The 24,622-nt window shown below is 38.4% G+C and overlaps 1 protein-coding gene across 15 annotated transcripts in view; it reads right to left on the reverse strand.

The window, feature by feature from the left end:
• Positions 1–24,622, reverse strand: part of Nlgn1 (neuroligin 1) — an 895,946-nt gene that overhangs the window by 511,581 nt on the left and 359,743 nt on the right. The gene's annotated exons all lie outside the window — the stretch shown is intronic.

Raw genomic sequence — 24,622 nt, forward strand, 5'->3', positions numbered from 1 at the left:
TCAATTAATTAACCATAATGTGAACTCTTAAACTTTACCTTTTTATACATATGAATAACATGACGTGATTTAACTTTCTTATGGTACCAACGTCAGCTGCCAATTAAAATTGATTTTTGCCATTTGTTTTTGTAGAATTAATCTTATTGTTAATAAGAGAACAGCTGAGAGACAAAATTTACTTAGGAACTATATATTTAATCTATCTATATATGAATATATATATAATATCCATAAACAAATACATTCATAAGAATTGTGGAGGTTTAACCTTTGCAAATTAGCTAACGGAAGTATATATTAGTAGACTAATAGTAATAATTCATTTTTAAAGGACATATGCTTCATTATCCTTATACTCTTAGTGGAAGGAAGGCAAGTTTATTGACTTCCCTTCACTCTTATATCCAGCCAGCAAGAGCCACCTGTAATAAGGGGACAACATTGGCAAGTACAGCGAGTTCCTGTCCACTTCTGAAAGCTACTGCCTAATGCAGTCTGGTGCATGAGAGTCTTTGGATTTTCCAGTTTTTCTCATTCTTTTTTTGTCATTTGTAGTGACCATGAAAAGTTTTTTTAACTTATTTTTAGCTAACAAAATACATATTTTTAAGTATTTTGTTATTTCCTTGTTATTTTCCCATATATATATATGGGAAAATATGTATATATTTTCTCGTTATTTCCCATATATACATATGCATGTATAGATATCTTATCTATATGTGCAACTGGCATCTGGCTGGTTTGTTTTTGTCAACATGACAGAAACTAGAGTCACTTGGAAGAGGGAACCTCAATGGAGGAGTTGTTCCATCAGATTAGCCGTACGCATGTCCCTAGGTCAGTCTTGATTACTTTTTCCAGATTCAATGTGAGCAAGACCATGTGTGACCTTTCTATTATTTGGCTTGTTTCACTTAACATGGTTCCAGTTAAGTTCTGTCCTCTTCACAAATACAGGATTTATTTCTATGGCAGCATAGTAATTCATTGCACACATGTGTTAATCTAAGTTGTCTTTTGGTCAATTTACAATCTTATTTCAAGTTAAAAGATATCTAAAATAGAAAAATTACAGTGAACTTACATAAACCAAATACTCTGTAAACATTTGTATATAAGCACAGGTAACAAAAATAAAAAGGTGATTAGAAAGAAAAGTATACTAAAGAAATGCAACATTACTTTAAAATACAACTTAACTCTCATCCAAATATCAGTATTGGCATGTTAGATACCAAGGATGAATGTTATCATTTCCAATGAATTTTCTTAAATTTTCATAGGATTACTTAAGAATAGGTTGGAAAAGTCATGAATCATATTTAGTCACTACAGATTTGATTATTCAAATAAAGATGCAAATGTGATAGAAGTTTTGAAATGATATAGAAATTTTGGAATAATATTTGGAAAAGAATTAATGATACAAATTCTTCAGAAGCCCTCATTTCAGTGTTCAGTGGTAGAGTGTGCCGCTCATTCACACTGATGGGCTTAGAGATTCGACGTGATCCCTGGGCATTTATAGTACTTTGTTTTTATGATAAAAAAATGTTTGGAGTTGAGGAGATTGATCAATGCAGACATACATGGGTTCAAATCCCCAGAACACGTCAGGCTCAGCACAGTAGTATGCATCTGTAATCCCATCGAGGTTATGGTGAGATGGAAGGTTGAAGCAGGAGAATCTCCAGACTCCCGAAAGAGATAACTCGATGTGTATAGTGATAACCAAACAAGGTCTCAAACAAGGTGGAAGGTTGGAACTAACTCTAAAGATTGTTCTCTGACCTCTACAGTATACTGTGGCCAGAATGCACACACACATACATGAATACATACATACATACAGCAGCTGATGTTAGCACATCACTGATTACTCTCCAGACAACCAGCAGGAGAAAAACATCACATGAATGATGTAACGGATGCTGTCCTCTCATCATAAGTGAGGATGAGGAAGTATGTAGAACAATGAAACAGTGTGCCAAAAACAATGAGTGAAGCATCTAGATGCAAAGTAATTATTCTTTTAAATATTTATTTTTTATTTATGCAAATGAGTGTATGTTTATGTTGGGGTATGCATATGGGTGCCTTCAGAGGTCGGAAGAGGGCATCAGACCCCCAGAGCCTGAGTTACAGGCAGTTTGACACTGAACCTGGGTGCTGGGAACCAGGCTGAAGCTCTCTGCTAGAGGAAAATGCACTCTTAACAGCTGAACATCTCTCCAGCTCTAAAATAATTATTATAGATCTTGAGCTTTTAACTTAGATTAACATATGTGTGCAATGAATTACTATGCTGCCATAGAAATAAATCCTGTCATTTGTGAAGAGGACAGAACTTAACTGGAACCATGTTAAGTGAAACAAGCCAAATAATAGAAAGGCCAACACATGGTCTTGCTCACATGTCAGCTTTACCAGTTATACGGTTACTAATTTTGGAGGTTTTTAGATTGAATTAATCAGCATCCATCAGTTTACTCTACGCTGCATGCTTATGTCTTGTGAGGTAAGAGAATTACATTAATGAAGCCAAGGATACAGGTGTGATTCATGTTTAGTTTAATGGACAATGAACTGTGAAGGACTATTCTGTTCCTATCCAAATCCATCTAGCCAATCTTATTATAATAGCTATTTTTTAATCAATTATATGGGAAAATGAGTGCTCCCTCCATTGATTTCAGTAAAATCTGTCACACTCATAGAGAATTACTGTAATTTCATGCACTCTATTTTTATATATAAAATACACTAGCTGAGCCACTCATGTTACTCCCTATGGACTCTAATTTACATCAGAGGGCAGTAAGGTATGAGAAGATTCCTTTAATCACTTCAGTGGTTTCTTCTGCCTTGGGAAAGGTACTGAATGTGATGCTTGGGGCTGTTTAAGTGGCTGATCTTAGAGCAGTGATTCTCAACCTTCCTAATGCTGCGAACTCTTAATACAGTTCCTTATGTTGTGGTGACCCCCCAACCATAAAATTATTTTTGTTGATACTTCATAACTGTAATTTTGTTACTATTATGAATCATAATGTAAGTATCTGCTATGTAGGATTGCTGATACATGACCCCAGAAGGAGTTGCAACCTACAGGTTGAGAACGGCTGTCTTAGAGCTTCCAAAGCTCCTGAAGTAAGCAGAACTGTTTGGTAAGGGGCCCACACAGCTGCTGACAGAAGTATAATACAAGTTGATCATGTCTATTAACATAAAGGTAACCAAAACCTCTACAAATAATTAAGAGTGTTAAATATTTAAAACTACACAGGTATGATTTTTGCAATCATAATTTCAAAGAAGCTATGATTTTTTAATGTATTGCATATAATCCATATTAATTGCATCCAATTCATTTTTTTTTGATGTCTTTGATCTTAGGTCTCCTGAAAAACAGCTGATGGAGATTATAAATAAGCAGAGAGAATAAAACATAAAGGTTTCTAGACAAATAATTTCAAGAAGTTGAACCTATTTTAAAAGGTGTCCAGTTGAAACTGAAGCCTGGAAGACCTTTAGTGGAAAAAAAGCTTACAGGTATTTCAGAATGGTGAGTGGAACAGAACTTACAGAAATAACACAGGGTGAGTGAAGATTGGGGTAAAGTGGTGCAGAGGCAAGCCCCTAGCGGGAAACCTGGAACAGATCATAAGAGCTGTTGTTTGTATGTGTAGGGGTTAAATATTTGGAATGGTTTGTCCCCTTTAACTTCAGTGTGGGCTGGTCGTATCATGGGTGTCTCCTTTTCTAACTCTTTTATTTGGTAAATGTGCATTGGTGAGATATTTTCTTTTCATCTATATTAACAAATTCTTGTTCTTTTAATTTGCATACCTCACTCATCTAATATTTTATTTTTAAAAATTAATTCTGCCTCCACCCTCACTTTTAATTACCTAGAATTTTTAGAGTATCATGAGGACTAAGGTCCTGAGATTACACAGTTGATAAACGGCAATGCCAAGTGAGTGACAGGAGAGTGAGTCAGGAGCAAAGCAGGAGCTACACCTCACTGTTTTACTCAACAAAGCTGAGCAGGCTCGTGTGTCAGCCACAGTTCATACATTCTGACAAGTGAAAGAGGCATCTGAGGAGCTTCACACAAGCAGAAGAGCCAGAGTTCAAATCCAAGTCCACTGGATGCCAAGACCAAAGCCAGAAGGCAGCACAGCAGAGCATTAGCAGATGTGGCAGTGCAGGGGAGGAACCCATGTGTTTTCAAGCTCCTAAGAAGAAGCAAGGTGTTCACATCAGGAGGTAAGCCCAATCGCATACTCTAACATATGATAATGAATCATATTATAAAGAATTAAGTTCTTGTGATTATGTCTTTTGTCACAATGTAATTCAGACTTAGCAAACCCCAAATTTCTCATAAATCCTAAGAAAATGCAGGCATATCTGAGGATGCAAATTTATTTTTTAAAAAAGAGGGAAATTTTGATGTCTAATTTCTTGAGTTCCTTATATATTCTGGATATCAGTCCTCTGTCAGATGTGGGGTGGGCTATAGAACTAAACAGAGAATTCTCAACAGAGGAAACTCAAATGGCTGAAAGACATTTAAGGAATTGCTCAACATCCGTAATCATCAGGGAAATGCAAATCAAAACAACTCTGAGATACCACCTTACGCCTGTCAGAATGGCTAAGATCAAAAACACTGAAGACACCTTATGCTGGAGAGGATGTGGAGCTAGGGGAACTCTCCTCCACTGCTGGTGGGAATGCAAGCTTGTACAACCACTTTGGAAATCAATTTGGTGCTTTTCTAGAAAATTGGGAATCCATCTCCCCCAAGACCCAGCTATACCACTCTTGGGCATATACCCAAGGAATGCTCAACCACACCACAAGAGCACTTGTTCAGCTATGTTCATATCAGCATTGTTTGTAATAGCCAGAACATGGAAACAGCCTAGATGCCCTTCAGCTGAAGAATGGATAAACAAAATGTGGTACATATACACAATGGAATACTACTCAGCAGAGAAAAACAATGACATCATGAGGTTTGCAGACAAATGGATGGATCTAGAAAAAATCATCCTGAGTGAGGTAACCCAGACTCAGAAAGACAAACATGGTATGTACTCACTCACAGGAGGATACTAGATGTGGAACAAGGATGACTTGTCTGCTACTCACATCACCAGGGAGGCTACCTGGAAAACAGGACCCCAAGAAAGACACGGGGATCGCCCAATGACAGAGAAATGGAATGAGATCTACATGAACAGCCTGGACATGAGTGGGGGTAGTGAAAGTTGAGGGTCGAGGGAAAGAGAGCTTGGGGGAGCGGGAGATCCCAGCTGGATCAACAACAGAGAGGGAGAACAAGGAATAGGAGACCATGGTAAGTGAAGACCACATGAGAATAGGAAGAAGCAAAGTGCTAGAGAGGCCCACAGAAATCCACAAAGATACCCACACAACAGACTGCTGGCAATGGTCGAGAGACAGCCCGAACTGACCTACTCTGGTGATGGGATGGCCAAATACCCTAACTGTCATGCTAGAAACCTCATCCAACTACTGAGGGATCTGGATGCAGAGATCCATGACTAGGCCCTGGGTGGATCTCTGGGAGTCCAATTAGCGAGAATGAGGAGGGTTTATATGAGCGAGAATTGTTGAGACCAAGGTTGGATAAAGCACAGGGACAAATAGCCAAATGAATGGAAACACATGAACTATGAACCAATGGCTGAGGGGTCCAAACTGGATCAGGCCCTCCGAATGGGTGAGACAGTTGATTGGCTTGATCTGTTTGGGAGGCATCCAGGCAGTGGGACCGGGTCCTGTGCTCATTGCATGAGTTGGCTGTTTAAAACCTGGGGCCTATGCAGGATCGCTTGGCTCGGTCTGGGAGGAGGGGACTGGACCTACCTGGACTGAGTCTACCAGGTTGATCTCAGTCTGCGGGGCAGGCTTTGCCCTCGAGGAGGTGGGAATGGGGGGTGGGCTGGGGAGAAGGTGAGGGGGGCGGGAGGGGGGAGAACAAGGGAATCCGTGGCTGATATGTAGAACTGAATTGTATTGCAAAATTAAAATTAAAATTAAAAAAATAAAAAAGAGGAAAATTGAGGAAATGAGAAACAATTTTGTTTATAGGTGGTTTCTCTCACTTTCCAGTTATGTAGAAATTTTATGAAAAAAATAAAAGGAAATTACCAATCCAACTCAGAAACATCAAAGAATAGGGAGTACAGACAGGAAGCAAATTGGACTGATTTGAGCAAAGAGATTATTAACAAAAATACTCAGGAAAACAAAACAAAAAATGCAAAGAAAAACCTGAAACCTGAACATGAAAGGAAAAGAGGACTAGGCAGGGAAAAGCCCATTCTAGTAAAGTAGAAGTAAAACTGAGTGCAGAACCCACAGCAAAGCCATTTAAGGTAAGACTGAAGAAGTTGTTATGGAGTTATCCACATGGGCTCATGACCTCCTTGTGGTTGGAACAGAAACAAAAGCCACTATCTGGCCAAAGAAGAGTTTGTATTAAAAAACAAAAACAAACAAACAAACAAAAAACAAAACAATTTCCAGGTGGTACAGTAAGAGGTAAGATTAGGGAGTGTCCACAGGCAGAAGATCACTTAGCCTTAATGTCTCTCACTTGGACTTGTTGTACACTCTGTCCATCTTTACTATGAGTAGGCTTTGGCCAAGTCACTGTTAGTGTCCTGAAGAAGTCTCACAAAAGACCACCATCCACATATGCAATCAGCTAGACCCTTTATTATCTTCAGATAGATTTCAGCATGCTGGGGCAGAACATCCTACACATAGGCAAAATGGCAAGGACTCTGAGAGTGACCTGTAGGCTCCCTTTAAGCACAGCTAAGGTGAGTCCCTGGTGCAGTTAATTAATCTCAGATTTGATTGGCTGAAGTGTCAATCATACCTGATATTAGTACATTCTAATTGGCTAGTGCTAGTCAGGGACTGGTCAGGGCTATAGTTTTCCATTTTGGGGCAGGCCTGGACAAGTTCCAGGCTTTGTCCTTATTTGGTTATTAGTTTGAGCTTATTGACTGTGAAGGCTGGCTGGCCTAGTATGTGCTCACTATGGTGGGCCTGACTCAGGCCTCCTCGCCCTTGCTATTGGGGGTGTTGGAGACTGGTTGTCCTTTGTTCATGGCTCTTCCTCAGAAATGGCTTGCTCAGTCTCAGAAAACTGAAATTGAGGCCTGATCTCTGAGAGAAGACTGAGCAGCCTGTTATGGCATCTGTTTGGTCCTCTCACTCACTAGTAGTTCTAGGTTTATATTTCTCAGTGATCTTATTAGAAGAAAGGCTAAGTATCAAGATTTGCCTGTGATAACTTCTGTTTATAACTATCAAGTCGCTATCTGATTAAATCTCTCCATTATCTTCCAGTAAAATAAAAAAGTATTGATAGCTTACCATGGTCCACATACTCTGTTTATTTGACTGGACTGGCCATTCTCTGCTCATTTTCCAGGTACAGTCTTTTGATACAAATACATTTTAGACTAAGACTTGACTAACGTGTTCTCTTGCCTTTCCTCAAACAACTAGCTTCATGGAATCATGCAAACATGACTAAACCACTCTAACTTCAGCTCCAGTCACTGAGTCGTCTTTGGCTTACTTCATGCTATTTATCAGCTTGCAAATTCATTTTCTGTAGCTTTATATGCAATTATCATTGCATTTTTAAATTTGAATTTTTACTTTTCCTCATTACAGTGTGAGGGCAGAGAGCTTTTGCTTTTATTACTCTATCCCTGGCCTTGGAAAGAGTGCTTGCTTCTTAATTTAATTATTAATTCTGTAAGTCTTTATGAATTGAAAATTAGCTTGAAATTGAACACACGTCACAATGAATGGTAACTAATTACAAACACGCAGGTGTGAATTCAGGACAAAGCAGGGTTTGAATTCTTCTCTGTATGTTCCTTCCTGACAGCAGTTCCCCTCCTCTCCTCCTGTCTCTCCGAACACTCCCCCTCTCACCTAATCAATCCCCCTCTGATTCCCTTCAGAAAAGGGCAGGGCTCATAGGGATATCAAACGAACAAGGTAAATCAAGTTGGAATAAAACTAGGCACCTCCTCTCATATTAAGGCTGGATAAGGCAACCCAGTAGGAGGAAAGGGTTCCAAAAGCAGGCAAAAGAGTCAGTCAGAGACAGCCCTGCTCCCACTGTTGGGAGTCCCACAAGAAGACCAAGCTATACAACCATAACATATATGCAGAGCATTTAAGTCACGTCTATGCAGTCTTGCTAATTGTTGGTTCAGTCTCAGTGAGCCCCTGTGAGCCCAGGGTAGTTGATTCTATGGGTTTTCTTGTGTTGTCCTTGAGCCCTCTGGCTCCTACAATCCTTCCTCCCTCTCTTCAGCAGGATTCCCTGAGCTCCACCTAATGTTTAGCCTTGGGTCTCTGCATCTGTTTATATCAGATGAAGCCTCTCTTGTGATGATTATGCTAGACTCCTATGCATGGGTATATAGACTATCATTATTTATGATTAGGAATAATTTCATGGATTTTTTTCTTTGCCAGTCAGTAATGTTTGGTTCTATCCTAGGTCGCTGGGCTATCCAGCCTTTTGGTCTTTGCCCTCCAGGCATAGTCTGGCATGGGTTCCCTCTGTGGCATGGGTCTTAAGCTGGACTAGTCATTGGTTGCCTACTCCCACAATTTCTATGCCACCTTTATGTCAGTGTATCTAGTAGGCAGGACAAATTGTAGATCAAAGGTCTTGTGGCTGGGTTGGTGTCCCAAGCTCTCCATTGGAAGTGACCTGGTTACAGGAGATGACCAATGCAGGCTATGTATCCCCTATTGTTAAGTGTCTTAGCTAGGATCATCCTTCTAGATCCCATGGAGTTTCCATTGCACTAGGTTTCTACCTCACCCCGAAATGGCCCCCAATTCCAGGTGTTTCTCCCAATACTCTCTCCCTCCATCTCTTCCCCACCTGAGCCCTTCTGTTCCCATACCCAACTGCCCCAGTCCACCTGCAAAATCTATTCTATTTCCCCTTTCCAAGGAGATTCATGCATCCCCCATTGAGTGCTCCTTGTTACTTAGCCTCTCTGAATCTATGCATTGTAGCATGATTATCCTTTACTTTAAAGCTAATATCCACTTATAGGTGAGTACATTTTAAACAAAATATTAATATTAACATTATCTTAAAAAAGGCCAAAAACAAAATAACACCAAATAAGCTGTTACACCTCTGTGTAAAACTTGCAAAGAAGCTGCTGTGCTCCCAGTCCAATACTAACCATGCAGGAAAGGGCACATGGAAGAGTTTATGTTGAGATGAATTTCTCTGGGGAAAGCTGTATGTTGACACATATATGCCCAAGGGAAAGGGAGACTGACATTTCCTTTCACATCCAGGTGTGTTTGGGCTGCTTGGAACACTGACTAGGGGCTCCTTGTGTGTGAGATACTCGCTAAGCATTCTGGGAAAGAACGCTGGGCAGTTTGTATGAGGCAATGAAAGAATGGAAGAGTAGCAGAAGTGGCTGTACCTCACTGGCAAAGGGCTCAAGATGCCTACTCCCAGGGGCTGGACAAGAAGTTGCTATTACAGAGGTTGACCAAGGGATCCTCGGAAAAGAGTCTATTCAAATGTGTTTCTGACAGAGTAAGAGTGCTTTTCCATAAAATGGCTGAGGGGATGTCCTGAGAAACAAAGGTTAAGATGGTCATAGCCTGAAGGCTTAAGGAGAGGGATCTTCCTTTGAAAGAGTTAGGCATTCCAGATAGAACAAAAAATGTCCTTCCTGAGTGTGGAGAGGGTCAATTTCAAAGAGCAGCATAGACTGGGAGGGAAGAGACCAGCATGCCCACTTGGCTGCAGGATCCAAAGGAAAGCAGGCATTGGGAGCACAGACGCTTAAGAGTGAATGAAATGTGGAGTTTTCACCATGAGAGTGGCCTCTGCATGTCAGTATTACACTGCTAATGTCCTCTCAGTGTGACATGCCAATGCTGTCAATGTTCAATGGATGGGAAAGAGCTTACATTCACCAAGCGGAAGAAGGGGGAACAGGTACAAAATGAAGTGGGGAGGAGATTCCCCACACCTAGAGTAGTCCTGTCACTCATTTTATTCAAAATGAAGGAATTTTCTCTCACACACACACCATAAAAGATAAAGGAAAAAAGTATATATGGACATATTAAAAAAAAAGACGGTATTTTCATATGCATAATAAGTGTGAAAAATTGCATGGAGTACACAATAGAAAGCAAATCAAACTGCAAGAAGACTCGACCAGGTATGGCTCATGAAGAGCAGAAAGGCTCACATTTAAGAAGGAGCAAGCCTGCAGGTCTGTGAGGAGGCAGAAGGCAACAGAATAGGGGGATAAACCAGGCGACCAAGAGCTGCCAATGAACGGGAGGTACAAATAGTAACTTACAAAATACAACAAAGAAAAGTCAGAATAGAGGGTGAGATATGTAAAATACATTTTATATGTGTATAAAATGATATTGTGATTGCTTAATGAAGCATTCAGATGTGTAGGAAATGGTGGCAGATACACTGATACAGTGTTGTTTCTAGGAACTCAATGAAATTAAGTAGGAGTCAGTGTTTTTAACTTTCAGTGGTGTTTGTAACCATGTATAATCACATTTTCTCTACATTTAAAACTTTGTCACACTAACATAAATTGTCTATTTTCAAATATACTAAATTGTGGGAAATGAAACAATTTAAATATATAAAATATTTGATGTAGTATGAATTCAAAAGAATAGTGATTACTTTGATTTACTAATTTTTCATATTTCATTTTAAATCTGAACACCTACTAAAATATTTCACTATGAAATATAAAAAAATCTGGACACTTTTGACTGTTTTACATCACCATAATGAAAAACCACCTTTCAAATAAAAATGATAATGTTCTATTTCACAGTATTTAGGGCGAGAATAGAGTCAGAAATTTGATTAACAACCACATTAAGGGAAATGGAAATGAGTCAATAACCTTTTAAATCTTTTGCTTCCCCCATTTAAATAATTAAAAAACACATTTATGTAACTAATAAAAATGTGTCATGGATTTTGCTCCATTTATGATAAGTAGTAATGATCAATATATCCATCACAGAGGGTTATGACATTGTTTTTCATTGAATTTAAGTTAATAAGAGTGCAAGTTAATTACAACACAGAAAATCTAAAACACTTGGATACTCTAGGGAAGTAAGGGTGTATATACATTTTTTACAACAAAATTATATTGTAATTTATTGCCTTACATATCCCAGAAATATTTCATAAGTTAGTTCAGCAAACTACCATTTCATATCATGAAAAATAAATTAGAAAGTATAAATATGCCAGTTAAGAAGTTTGATAATAATACTGTTATTTTTAAGATTAAAATTATGTATATAAATGTGTGTCACTGTGTATATATGCATACATGAGTACAGGGACTGCAAAGGCCGGAAGGGGGCCTGCATCTCCTGGAACTGCATGGAGTAGCAGGTAGCTTGAACTACCTGCTATAGGTACTGTAAATTGAACTCAGGTCCTCTGCAGGAGCATCAGTCACTCTCAACTGCTGAGCCATCTCTCCACTCAATGCCATGTTTTAATGAGGATGAATTCGTGAAGGGTGAGAATTAACATCCCCTCAAATTCCAGAATCCTAATGCAGGCCTATTAAGTATCTCAATAGATGTAAGTACAGAAATTAAAACAAACAAACAAACAAACAAAACAACTTCCATTTTCCATGTTTACTAGCTCATTTAAAGAATCTAATACTGCCGGGCGGTGGTGGCGCATGCCTTTAATCCCAGCACTCGGGAGGCAGAGGCAGGCGGATCTTTGTGAGTTCGAGGCCAACCTGGTCTACAGAGCGAGATCCAGGAAAGGTGCAAAGCTACACAGAGAAGCACTGTCTCGAAAAACCAAAAAAAAAAAAAAAAAAAAAAAAAAAGAATCTAATACTATATGAAACCTAGTGCAATTCCTAGCATTCAATATTCTCTTGATGACTTACGAATTCAAGGAGTATTCATTTAGCCCTACCAATTAAAATGAATGAATTTATCATTGCTCTTTAGCAAGAAAATTACTTCCTCTATATTTTTCTCAAATTATGCTATCCTTCCATGTGCTCAAATACCCTAATCATCACATCTGTTTTCCAGTTTTCTGGATTTGACTTTAAGTGATAACATACAATTGCAAAATCACAATGAGTCACAAAAACCATGACATTCCTAATTTTATTTTCCACTGACTTGATTCCACAGACATAAAAATAAAAAAAAAGAACCTACTATGTATGAGAACTGTGTCCACATGCTCACAGATTTCATTATATCATGAGCAGAAAGACATGGGAAGCATTAGAATCAGGATGGGTGGAATCAACTATTTGAAAGCAGAAAGTCCTATGGGCTGGGAGAAAAAGGCAGGTTCTGTGAGCTGGTGGGAAAGGCTTCTTTGTGGAAATGCGTAGGAGTTGAACCTTGAAGCCTCCCAGGGGGTTGCAGAGAAAAGCAGGTGAAGAGCATTGCAGGCAGAGGAGTAAGCCAGGAAGGATTGCTACTTTGTAGCAGAATGAACTCAGGGTTCCGCTGTGAAAGGTGAGGAAAGGCAATGATGTTACCACAGTGTGGTTTTGATTCACAAACTACATAAAAGGATCAAGGGTTCCTCACAGCACAGTGACAAAGTGATAGGTCTTTCATTGTTCTCTTTTTGACTATTTACTGTATATTAATTGAATTACATACAATATCTGCTTCAATCACTTAAAAGGCTTTTAAGGGAAGAATAGTGCCTTTCCCACTTAACAGAGAAAAAAAAAACTGACTTAAACAGAGTAATTTATTAAAGTTTGTTCCTTTCCTTTTTTTTTTCAAGACAGGGTTTCTCCCTGTAGTTTTGGTGCCTGTCCTGAATCTCACCCTGTAGATCTCACCAGGATAGCCTCAAACTCACAGAGATCTGCCTGGCTCTGCCTCCTGAGTGCTGGGATTAAAGGTGTGTGCCACCACTGCCCAGCAGTTTGTTTCATTTTTAATGATTTGATTTGCATGCATGTTTCTGTTCATTTGTTTATTTATTTGTTTCTTTGTTTGTTTTCTTTTGTTTTGCTTTGAACAGTAGTAGGATTTGAACTAGATTCTCATGCCTGCTAGGAAAGCATTCTTCCCTCAAGCTGGATCCTTAACACTGTGGATTCCTGGTAAAAGTAGACGACTAGAGTTATTAATCAACTACCTTTTCCAATTCCATCCCTTTGCCCTTGCACAGCTCTAACTTTCAAAAGAAGTAAGACTCCATGAGGAACAGCCCAGAGCTAGACTTTTAAATCTATTGTTTGAAGTACTTACGTATTCTTCTACAGACAGAAAAATAAACAGCAAGTGGGAGAAATACACAACCCTGTAGTTTATAAATTTTTAATCATATTAATTAAAAGAAACAAAGGCCAGAAGTTGGAGCAGACCATATATGCCCTGATCTTTAGAATACCACTACTTACTTATTATGAAATTTAAATACTATATACTTAGAATAACAATTACTGTGTGGTTTGCTAAGATGTCTACAAATTCAATTAGTTACTCTTGTTTATTATAGGTCTACTTTTATTTTGTAAAGAATAAGCTTTTCATGGGGAGCCACATCCCAATGGATATATCTACAACACAGTTCTTGCATCTATGGGTCAGGGAATATCCTTGCAGGGTCTTGGGGGAGTGTAAGAGTCAGAATAGCATGGAGTCAGCTGTGAAACAGTCTCCCCTAAAATGGGTGCATCAATAAGAATGGAGCAACGGCAACAACAAAGAGCATATTAACATGGAAGGGGGCATTCTCATAGGCTCCCACCACTAGATAAAAAACTATAGGCAACTAATGTCTGCTGGGAGGCCGAGAATTCGCCTCTCCCAGAATAAGCCACATTATTGGCTGTCCAATGCAGAGTGGTCATCCCTTAATACACAACAACAGAAATGAGCTTAGAGGTCGTCTTTATACATTTGTACATATACACACAAAAACACATACACATATGTAGCTGGAGTTCTCTCCAGTCCTGCCTGGTCCACAGTCAGGACAAATCTCTCTCACCCGCCAGTCCCATAGCCACTTTGACCCAACCGAGTAAACACATAGAGACTTATATTGTTTAAACTGTTTGGCCTAATGGCTCAGGCTTCTAGCTATCCAGTTCTTACATCTTAAATTAATCCATTTCCATAAATCTATACCTTGCCACATGGCTCGTGGCTTACCGGCATCTTTACATGCTGTTTGTCATAGTGGCGGCTGGCAGTGTCTCTCTGACTCAGCCTTCCACTTCCCAGCTTTATTCTCCTCCTTGTCCCGCCTATACTTCCTGCCTGGCCACGGGCCAATCAGTGATTTATTTACAAACCAATCAGAGCAACATATTTGCCATACAGACCATCCCACAGCACACATACCATCAATTAGCAGTTGTATTTATAGTTGTACAAGCACACACAATCGATCATTCAAAGAAGAAGAGGCTGTCAATTTGAGTTTCGGAGCAGAAATGGGAGGGCTGGGAGAGATGGTACTTAAGAGGTGCTAAGGGGAGGGAAAGAGGGGAAATAATGTAATTCTGTTTCTATTTCAATTGAAACATATTTGACCAATTGGTGTTAAATATGTTTTAAATGAAAGAGAAAAATAATAAAATATTCTAAATTTAAATAGAAAGTATATTTCATAGACTATATACATATATACACACATATAGATGCACATATATATTCATAGGTGCATGTAAGAACAATTAATGAAAAAAAGGGCCCATGAACTTGAAAGAGAATAAGGGAGTGATATAAGACATAAGCATATTATAATCTCAAAAATAAAAGAAATAATCAAAAGTATATTTTAAATAAATAACCTGTACAATATAATGACTTTATCAATAATTTAAATCAATAATAGATTTCTGGTGGAGGAATCTGGAAAAGGCAGTGTGCTCAGCTGAGTAATTCTCTGTCATTAGTATTTCATTTATCTCCAGTAAAAATGCCTCTCACTCTAAAACATAGACTTGTAACTTTCAAGATTTCATTCAAAATTTCTACATGTAAGAAAAAAAATCAAGCCAAAATCCATTTGTGGTATCCATCACTTACACATTTACCACAAAATCTCAAATATCAACTGTGTGTAAGCTGCATGTCATACTTTTCTTACTAAGAGCAGCAGCCAAAAATGTCCTTCAGTGTATAAAATCCCTCTAGACAACAAACATCTTTTTAAGTAGGAACTCTACATTCCTAGTACAGTGTTTATTAGAAGACAAATATTCATTATTGAAGAAAATGTCAGTTCCTTCTTTTGTTTTCTAGATTTTAATTTATTCCCACATTGTAATTGCACATTAAACATTTACCACTGCTTAGAGTTGATGTTTTAAAACACCCACTTAAGATAAACTGTAATTACTATTTATTTTATTGTTACTAATCTAAAAACTGGCATATCAATGAAGAAGATATTTTAATGGATACAGCAGAAAAATTTCAACCAAATTTTCCAAATACATTATCTTGACGCAAATTTTATAAAAATAACCATTCTTACTAGTTTTTGAGTCAATAAATCATATGATCTATATGAGATAATAGCCACAAAACATCTTTTAATACATATCTGGGCTTGCTTCATAATTATTACTACATTACAAGATGGAAGTCATTTAGAGTTATGTACATATGCAAAACAAGCTACTCTTTGAAATTTTGATATTTACTGAAACCTTTTGTCTCAAATTTATGAGTCTTGAATATTTAACTTGTAATAATAAGGATTCTGAGAATCACTCATTCGACCATGTGGGGGTCAGCTCTTCCAACTATAAGACTTAGCCTTTTTTGTTTGCACTCACATAAAATGTGCAGAGAATAATATTGTAGAGTTACTTATGAGCATTATACCTACTGAGCGCTGAATGAAAAGTCCATCCCTGACACAGTGTTGATGTTTAATTGGCTGATACAGCGAAGTTAGTTTTACTACTACAACTAGGACCGCTAGCAACACTGTTCCGTCACTACCGACAGGAAGTGGGGAAAGGACACAGAGGGAGCACAAGAAAAAGATGAAACGTAATAGAAAGCTAGTAAGTTTCTTGGTGTCTTATCAGTATGGTAAACATATCATTATTTAGAAACTGAAGTGTCTTCCTTATCCAGTGTCATCACATCTATGATCCTTATATGCCTCCAAAGATCACGAGGGAAACTGGAGATGGAATCTAACGGGGAAGGAGTAACAAGTAGCAGAAACTATAAAAGAGGTTCTTGAACCAAGTGAGGATGCATCAGGATAAAGTGATTGGGAGGGAGATATCAATCACACCGCTCTTCTTTCCCACTGAACAAATCATAAAAGACAATTGGTCTACTTTGGCATAGCATAAGCTTACCTTCCTACATGTATTGTTACTAGCAGCTGATCCAATGTCACAGATGTTGAAGGGAACCATCAATGCTTAAAGACACAGATAGGACCATGTCATGTGTGACATGAAGAGAACTGTGAAGTTTTTTAAGGGGATGTTTTAGGGGAAGCCAGTCTTTCCATGGCACTAACTAAAATTGTTAGTGTCTAAAATAGAGTTATATTGGAAAGTGTCTTAAGTTTCCTTTCTGCTGTTGTGATAAATCACCTGCCAGGGGTAACGTGAAGGAGACTGGGTATATTTACAGTTATAGTTCCAGAGGGTATACAGTCTATCATGGTGGAGAAGGCAAGACGGCAATATCATTAGCTAGCCTTCACATTGAAGAGAGAAAACAGGAAAATGGGACTACTGTGGGATATGTGTCACTCTGATTGGTTGATAAAGCTGTTGGTCAATGGTGAGGCAGAATAAGGTAGTACATTCGAACTGGAGAGAGAGGAGGAGAAAGGAGAGTGGGGCAGACACTGCGAGCCACCACCAGGAGAAGCAAGATGTGAAAGTAACGGTAAGCCACGAAGCCACATGCCAACACTTAGATTAATAGAAATGGGCTGTATCGCCAGGCGGTGGTGGCGCACACCTTTAATCCCAGCACTCGGGAGGCAGAGCCAGGCGGATCTCTGTGAGTTCGAGGCCAGCCTGGACTACCAAGTGAGTTCCAGGAAAAGGTGCAAAGCTACACAGAGAAACCCTGTCTCGAAAAAAACCAAAAAAAAAAAAAAAAAAAAAAAAAAAAAAAATGGGCTGTATTAAGTTGCAAGAGCTAGATAGCAAGAAGCCTGAGCCAATAGGCCATAGAACTGGTAATTAATATAAGCCTCTGTGTAATTATTTTATAAGTGGCTGCAGGACCATGGGTAGGAGAGATTCCTCCTGACTATGGGGATGGGTGGGACATAGAGAAACTTACATCTACAATTGGTACCCACTGTTGAGCATTGATCCACATAGAGCTAAGAAAGCTTATAGATTCTAAACACACTGAAATGGAGCCACACTGGGCTTCCTGGTCTCACAGTCTCATGCCAGCAGAAGATGTAATTTCCATCTTTATGTGGCTTATTTTTTTATATTACTTTATTCTCCTTTTAAGGACTTTATTTTATTATTTTAAAACTGTATATTTCCTTTTTATGGTTGTCTATTATAACACAAATTACTAAACAGTCTTATTAATCAGAGCCAGATTTGGGGTGAAAGCTGAAAGATTGGAGAAACAGAACAAACCATAGCCACCTCACCTCGCCAGCTCCTCAGCTGATCCTGTTTCCATGAATCCTCAGACTGAAAGCCTAAGAGTCCTCACCCCTGAGGGTCTCAGTTGAATTGCTGCTTAGTTCCTGTCTCCTCACTCCTTATATACCATTCTCCACCCAACCATGTCACTTCCTGGGATTAAAGGCATGTGTGTTTTCCAAGCAAAGATATGAGATACTCATCTCTTAACTGCTACCTGTGAGATGGAGCCAGCCACCAGCTGCCATGAGCTAAGCAGCATGGTGGATTTCCACAGGCTGTGTTACAGAGAGGCTTCCCCCAGCCGCTGCCTGAGGGCTTGGAACCACAGCAGCTATCTTAAAACACAGACATACTACTAATACTGCTTCCCAGAATGGGGAATGTAAGCATTACTCATTGGTACCTGTGCCATTTTGAAAAGCTGAGTGCGATGAAGCCAACAGCCAGGGCTATCACTTTGGTCCTAGCCATGCTGAACTTTAAAACAATGGTCAGAAGGTATAGTCTGTGGTGATATATTGTATACCCCAATATATTGTGTACCCTAATAAACTTACTCGGGGATTAGAGGACAGAGCTAGTCACTAGATTAGACATAGAGGCCAGACAATGGTGGCACACACCTTTAATCCTATCACTCAGGGGGGAAAAGATCCATCTGGATCTCTGTGAACTCAAGGCCACACTGGGAACAGAGCCAGACATGGTGGTACATACCTTTAATTCCAGCACTTGAGATCTCGTATCTTTGCTTGGAAAACACACATGCCTTTAATCCCAGGAAGTGACATGGTTGGGTGGAGAATGGTATATAAGGAGTGAGGAGACAGGAACTAAGCAGCAATTCAACTGAGACCCTCAGGGGTGAGGACTCTTAGGCTTTCAGTCTGAGGATTCGTGGAAACAGGATCAGCTGAGGAGCTGGCGAGGTGAGGTGGCTATGGTTTGTTCTGTTTCTCCAATCTTTCAGCTTTCACCCCAAATCTGGCTCTGATTAATAAGGCTGTTTAGTAATTTGTGTTATAACAGACAACCATAAAAAAGAAATATACAGTTTTAAAATAATAAAATAAAGTCCTTAAAAGGAGAATAAAGTAATATAAAAAAATAAGCCACATAAAGATGGAAATTACATAGACAGTCAGAATTATATTGTCTTTGGGGATTTTAACTGCAGAGAGACATTTGACATAGGGGCCACTAAATTAACTGAACATGTATATTTTAAAGTTTTCTTGACTTCAAAATTAATGTCTAAAGATATGTTGCTTTCAGAAAGAGGTTCTGCTTTTTTTCCACAGAAGATGAGAATCTGTGAATTTCTTCTAGTTTAATATGGTTCCATCAAAGAAGACCTCTTGAGAGGTCTCCAGATGATTCACCACCCAGAACAGCTTCAAAGCAAATGGCTGAGATGATCCAGCCTCACAGACTACTATAGTCAAGATTTAACTATAATTCTTAACTTTCTCAAGATTTCCAGTGTCCCCAATTAGCAGGAAGTAGCCTAAAATACTATGCCCACATTCTCCAAAAATGAATTATGGATGTTTGTCTTTGTTTAGGGGTTTGGTTACAAATTATTATTGGTCATAATCAATCTCTTTCTAAAAAAAGAAAGGAGGATAAGATATAGATATAATAGGATGAAGGGTAGATTATTGAATCTACTTTTAAAGAGCAACAATTTGTTTGAAATATTTTATATTACTATAGATTTTACTTTGTTGATACAAATTTAAAGAAAATTTTGTTTATATATATATTTGTGAGTCTAAAGTTTCACATCTAATTTATCTTTTTATAATTTATCTTTTATAATTTATATATAATATATATAAACAAAATATATATGAACAAAAATATAATATATACTCTTGTTTAAGGTATTATATTTATGCAACTCATTTAAAATTGCAATGCATAATTAAGAAATACAGATTAATAATTAGTCATCTATGATAATCAAACTCACAGTCACGTTAATTAAGTTTTCTAAGTATACATAGATATATTTCAATTAGGTAGGTAATCTTCAAACAAGTCAAAGACTTACAGAATATGGAGTTTAAAATGTTTTAAAAACTTAGATTTTTCTGGACAGTGAGACATGTCTGCTCCTGGCAGCACCAATTACTTCAAAAAGAATGATGGTCATCAAAGAAACTCAGTATGGAATTTGCTTTCTTTAAGGCAAAAATGTCCATTTGGGCAAGAAACTGCTCTTGCCAGGACTACTTGATAATATGTTGAATAAACTAGACATAAAGGACCCATAGGAAAATGACCACTAAATTTGCCAAAACAAGGCGAGATGGTCCTTCAGGTTTCTGCTCCACAGAGGAGACTGCCAGACATTCTACAAGATACAGGGAACATTGCAGAGGAACTTTGAGTGTCTGTCTAGACATCCAGCTGTCTCTGTCATTTCTAGAATTATAGAAGTTGCTTGTGATACACTTCCTGTTTACTCAGGTAGTATATCCTTCTGGGGTCTTTGATGTAGTTGAAGACTAGATAGTTATAATTTTTCTTGGTTACAATAAAAGATAAATTAGATGTGAAACTTTAGACTCACAAATATAGAATAGATGATACAATATTTTCTTTAACTTTGCCAAATACAAATAGACTAGATAGTGTAACTGTAATTCTTGCTTGATAGCTGTTTTATTATATGTAATTTTACTATGTTAAAGTTAAAACCTTCCTTTTTGATTAGACAGAAAAGAGGAAGTGCTGTAGGATGTCTTTCTGTATGCTGTGATTATGTGTTGCTATGATTGGTTGACAAATAAAGCTTTTTGGCCAATGGTGAGGCAGAATAAGGTTAGGCAGTACATTCAAACTAGAGAGAGGGGAGAAGAAAGAAGAGCAGGGCAGACTCTGCAAGCCTCTGCCAGAAGAAGCAAGATGTAAAAGTACTGATAAGCCATAAAGCCACGTGCCGATGCATGGATTAATAGAAATGGGCAGAGTTAAGTTGTAAGAGCTAGCTAGTGAGAAGTCTGAGCCAATAGGCCATAGAATTGGTAGTTAATATAAGCTTCTGTATAATTATTTTATAAGTGGCTGTGGGACTGTGAGTGGGAGAGATTCCTCCTGACTGCGGGGCCAGGCAGGACTGTCTACATGGGACTGGGCAACAAAAATCATAAAGACAAATCCTAATGACATACTTCTTTCAGCAAGTGTCTTAGGGTTTCTGTTGCTGTGAAGAGATACCAAGACCTTTGCAACTCTCATAAAGGAAAGCACTTAATAGGGTGGCTTCCAGTTCAGAGGTCCAGTCCATTATCATAATGGTAGGACATGTGGCATGTAGTCAGACAGGATTCTGGAGCTGAGAGTTCTACATCTTGATCAGCAAGGAACAGGAAATGAAGTGTCTCATTGGATGTGACTTGAGTACATATGAGACCACAAAGCCCACCTCCACAGTGACAAGCTTCTTCCAACAAAGGTACACCTACTCCAATGAGGCCACACCTCCTAATAGTACCACTACCTTTGGGGGCCATTTTCTTTCAATAGCCACATTTCAACTCCCTGGCCCGATAAGGCTTGCAGCCATATCATAATGCAAAAATGTATTTAGTCCCAACTGCAAAAGTCCCCATAGTCTATAACAGTCTCAAACTTCACATAATCTCTTAAGTATAATACTCTGTAAAACCAAATTCAAAAGCAGATTACATACTTCCAACATAATGGCACAGGATAAACATTACCATTCTGAAACATAGGGAAGGGAGTATAGTGAGGAAATACTGGACTAAAGCAAAACAGAAAAATCAGCTAGCAAAATCCAAACTCTGTTTTTCCATGTCTGATGTCAAAATGCTCTTCAGATCTCCAATCCTTTCAGCTTTTTTTGACTGCAACACACTTCTTTCTCTTGGACTGGTTCCACTCCCTGTTAGCAACTTTCCTCAGCAGGCATCCCATAACTCTGGCATCTTTAACATCTCAGGGTCTCCAAGACAATCAAGGCTTTACCTTCACAGCTTCACAGAATGACTTCTCTAGGCCTCCATTCAGGAACACCCCTGACACATGCCTGACCTCAGTAGCATTCCTTAGTGATGGAGGGAGATTCTATAATGCCTTTCTTCTATCCTTGACCCTAAAGCCAGAACCAGGTGGCCAAAGCTGCCAAGTTCTGCTGCTTGCTGGGACTGGGACATGGACCCCTTGTTCAATTATATTCTCACCAGCTTTCTGTTTTCCATGGTTTCCTTAACTGCCTGAACTTTGTTGTTCTGGAATTTGCTCTATTGATCAGGCTGGCTTCAAACTCAAAGATCTACCAGCCTCTGCCTTCCCAGTGGTGGGATTAGAGGCTTGTACCACCACACCTGGCTCTAAGCTTTTCTTTAATTCCTTTTCACAAGTTGGAAACTTAGCTGGGTGGGATCTTGCCCTGAGGTCACTGCTCCCTTTATCCCATTTCTTAATCTGTTTATCTCCTTGAACACAGGACTTAACCTCATTCTACTTCTTGATGCTCCTGGTCTCCCCAGATTGTTCCACATCTTGTACTTTTTCTTGCTCATCTTGCTCGTTTTCATTATAAATCTTTATTAGGGTTAGCACTAATAACCACACAACAGAGTCTATACTAGGCTGCTTTGAGAATTCCTTTGACAAGGGAATTAATCCAAAACTCTTCACCTTGACCTCAGGCCATCTCTTCTGATGAGTGAAATCAGCCACTTTCTTCACCAAAATATCACAAGAATGATCTCTAGGCAACATACTAAATTTTTTTTCCTCTGAAACATCTTAATCCAGGCACCCATTGTTCAAATCACACTCAGCACCACCATCTTCCATGATCCTACTAGAATCCCATTAAGCAACATTCAACTGCTTTTCTCATCCACAGTCTCAAGGTCCATATTCCTTCAAATAAAAACTTGGTCAGGCCTATCAACAACAACAGAATCCCTGGTACCAACTTCTGTCTTAGGGTTTCTATTGCTGTGAACAGACACCATGATCACAGCAACTCTTATCAAGAAAAGCATTTCATTGTGGTGGTTTATATTTTCAGAAGTTTAGTCCATTATCATTGTGGAGGGATATGGTAGTCTTCTGGGAGACATGGTGCTGGACCTGACAGTCCTACATATTGATTGGCAGGCAACAGGGAGTGGATTGTCTCACTGTGTGTGGTTTTGACACATATGAGACCTCAAAGTCCACTTACACAAGTGACATACTTCTTCCAACAAGGCCACTCCTACTCCTACAAAGCCACACCTACCCAACAAGGCCACATCTCCTAATAGTGTCACTCCCTTTGGGGGCCATTTTCTTTCAACCCATCTCAGCAAGGCTCTACCTCAAAAAGGTTACATATGCTTCCCAGCTGGTTTAAACATGTGAGTATATGGAGGGACATATGATTTTCAAACCAGAACAGAGATAATCCTTCTTCAAAAAAAGAAGAAAAGGGATCCAAGTACATTTTGATCTTCTATCACTATCATAAATTTTCTTAGTTTATTTCCATATAATTTAACTGTTTCTCCCTAAGAGCATCATTGGTTTGTTCTTGCTGTTTGGGCCAATGAACACTCCTAATCTATTTAATTATTTTTTAGTATCAAGCCAAAGGACTTCTACTTTCATTTTTTTGTTTCAATCCCAACAACATAGTGTTCTATTTTCACCAAGTCCCAATTTTTTATGTCTTTTCCTTTTTTCTACCTTCCTTCCATACTTCCCTCTCTTGTCTCTCTCTTCTCCTATCCTCACTCTTCACCAATCAAAAGGCATGTCATGACTTCAAAGTCTAACTCTTGATATACAACTTCTGACACTGAAATGTATGCATACACTCAACTGAACCTGTGGAATTTCTGGTATATTCATTTTCTTAAGATCAAGTTCTAATGATTATCATAGAGATATCTTATTTTAAATAAGTCATATCAGTCACTCATGGCAAAATAAAAGTTGATATCCACATTATATAACAACAGCACAGATGTCTAACAGTTTAATAACATGGGTTAACAAATATTATTTATTTAAAAATATTGTGCAGCTCATTAAATATAAATATTCACTTTATAGACTAAAATCAGAGATATCATCTTATAGCATAAGATGATAAATTCTCTCCCTTAACTCTACCTGATGAAATAATCTTTTCAATGATATTCATGCCGAGTCATTCTCAAGGTTTACCAATTGTGAGTGGTGATAATGTATTTAAGATTTTTGAAGCACCCTGATTTATTGTAGATCTTTGTACTTGTGAGAATGCATTCTTCATGGGGAACTAGAATATTCTCAGACTTTCTCTTTCACTCCTGGGGGTCACAGGATAAACTGTATGTTTTCCACCTACAGACATCTAGTTCAGCGAAGACTGGACATTCTGATCTATATATTTCTATTGTCATCAACGGATAAACTAACTTGGGTTGTTGGTCACACCTCTCTAGCAGAATAATGATCTCTATGCATAACACCTGAGGAAGAACCATTCAACTAGATTCTGACCATCACTCTGTCTCTGCACACATTTCTACAGTAGAAAAGACCATCTATGGTTTTTGAGTAGCCACACCAAAGCTTTGAACCACTTTAAATACTCCTGTCAATATTTTTTTGCTTAATGAGCTATGGTTAAATGCATCTACATCATGGGCTGAAGGAATCATTGTAGTTTTTTAATTCATATGTGAAAATATAAAAATTCCACCAACTCATTCTAAGATTGACTATCTCAAAAATTTAAAAGCAATGTGAGAATATCATTATGTAATTTCTCAAATGTCATGATTCAGGTATCTGTTTTGTTAAATACAGTGAAGAGTTTGTTATAAATATTTGGGAATAAATGACTACTATCG

Source organism: Peromyscus californicus, unplaced genomic scaffold (assembly GCF_007827085.1).
Source record: "Peromyscus californicus insignis strain IS unplaced genomic scaffold, ASM782708v3 Scaffold_9__1_contigs__length_137607984, whole genome shotgun sequence".
NCBI lineage: Eukaryota > Metazoa > Chordata > Mammalia > Rodentia > Cricetidae > Peromyscus > Peromyscus californicus.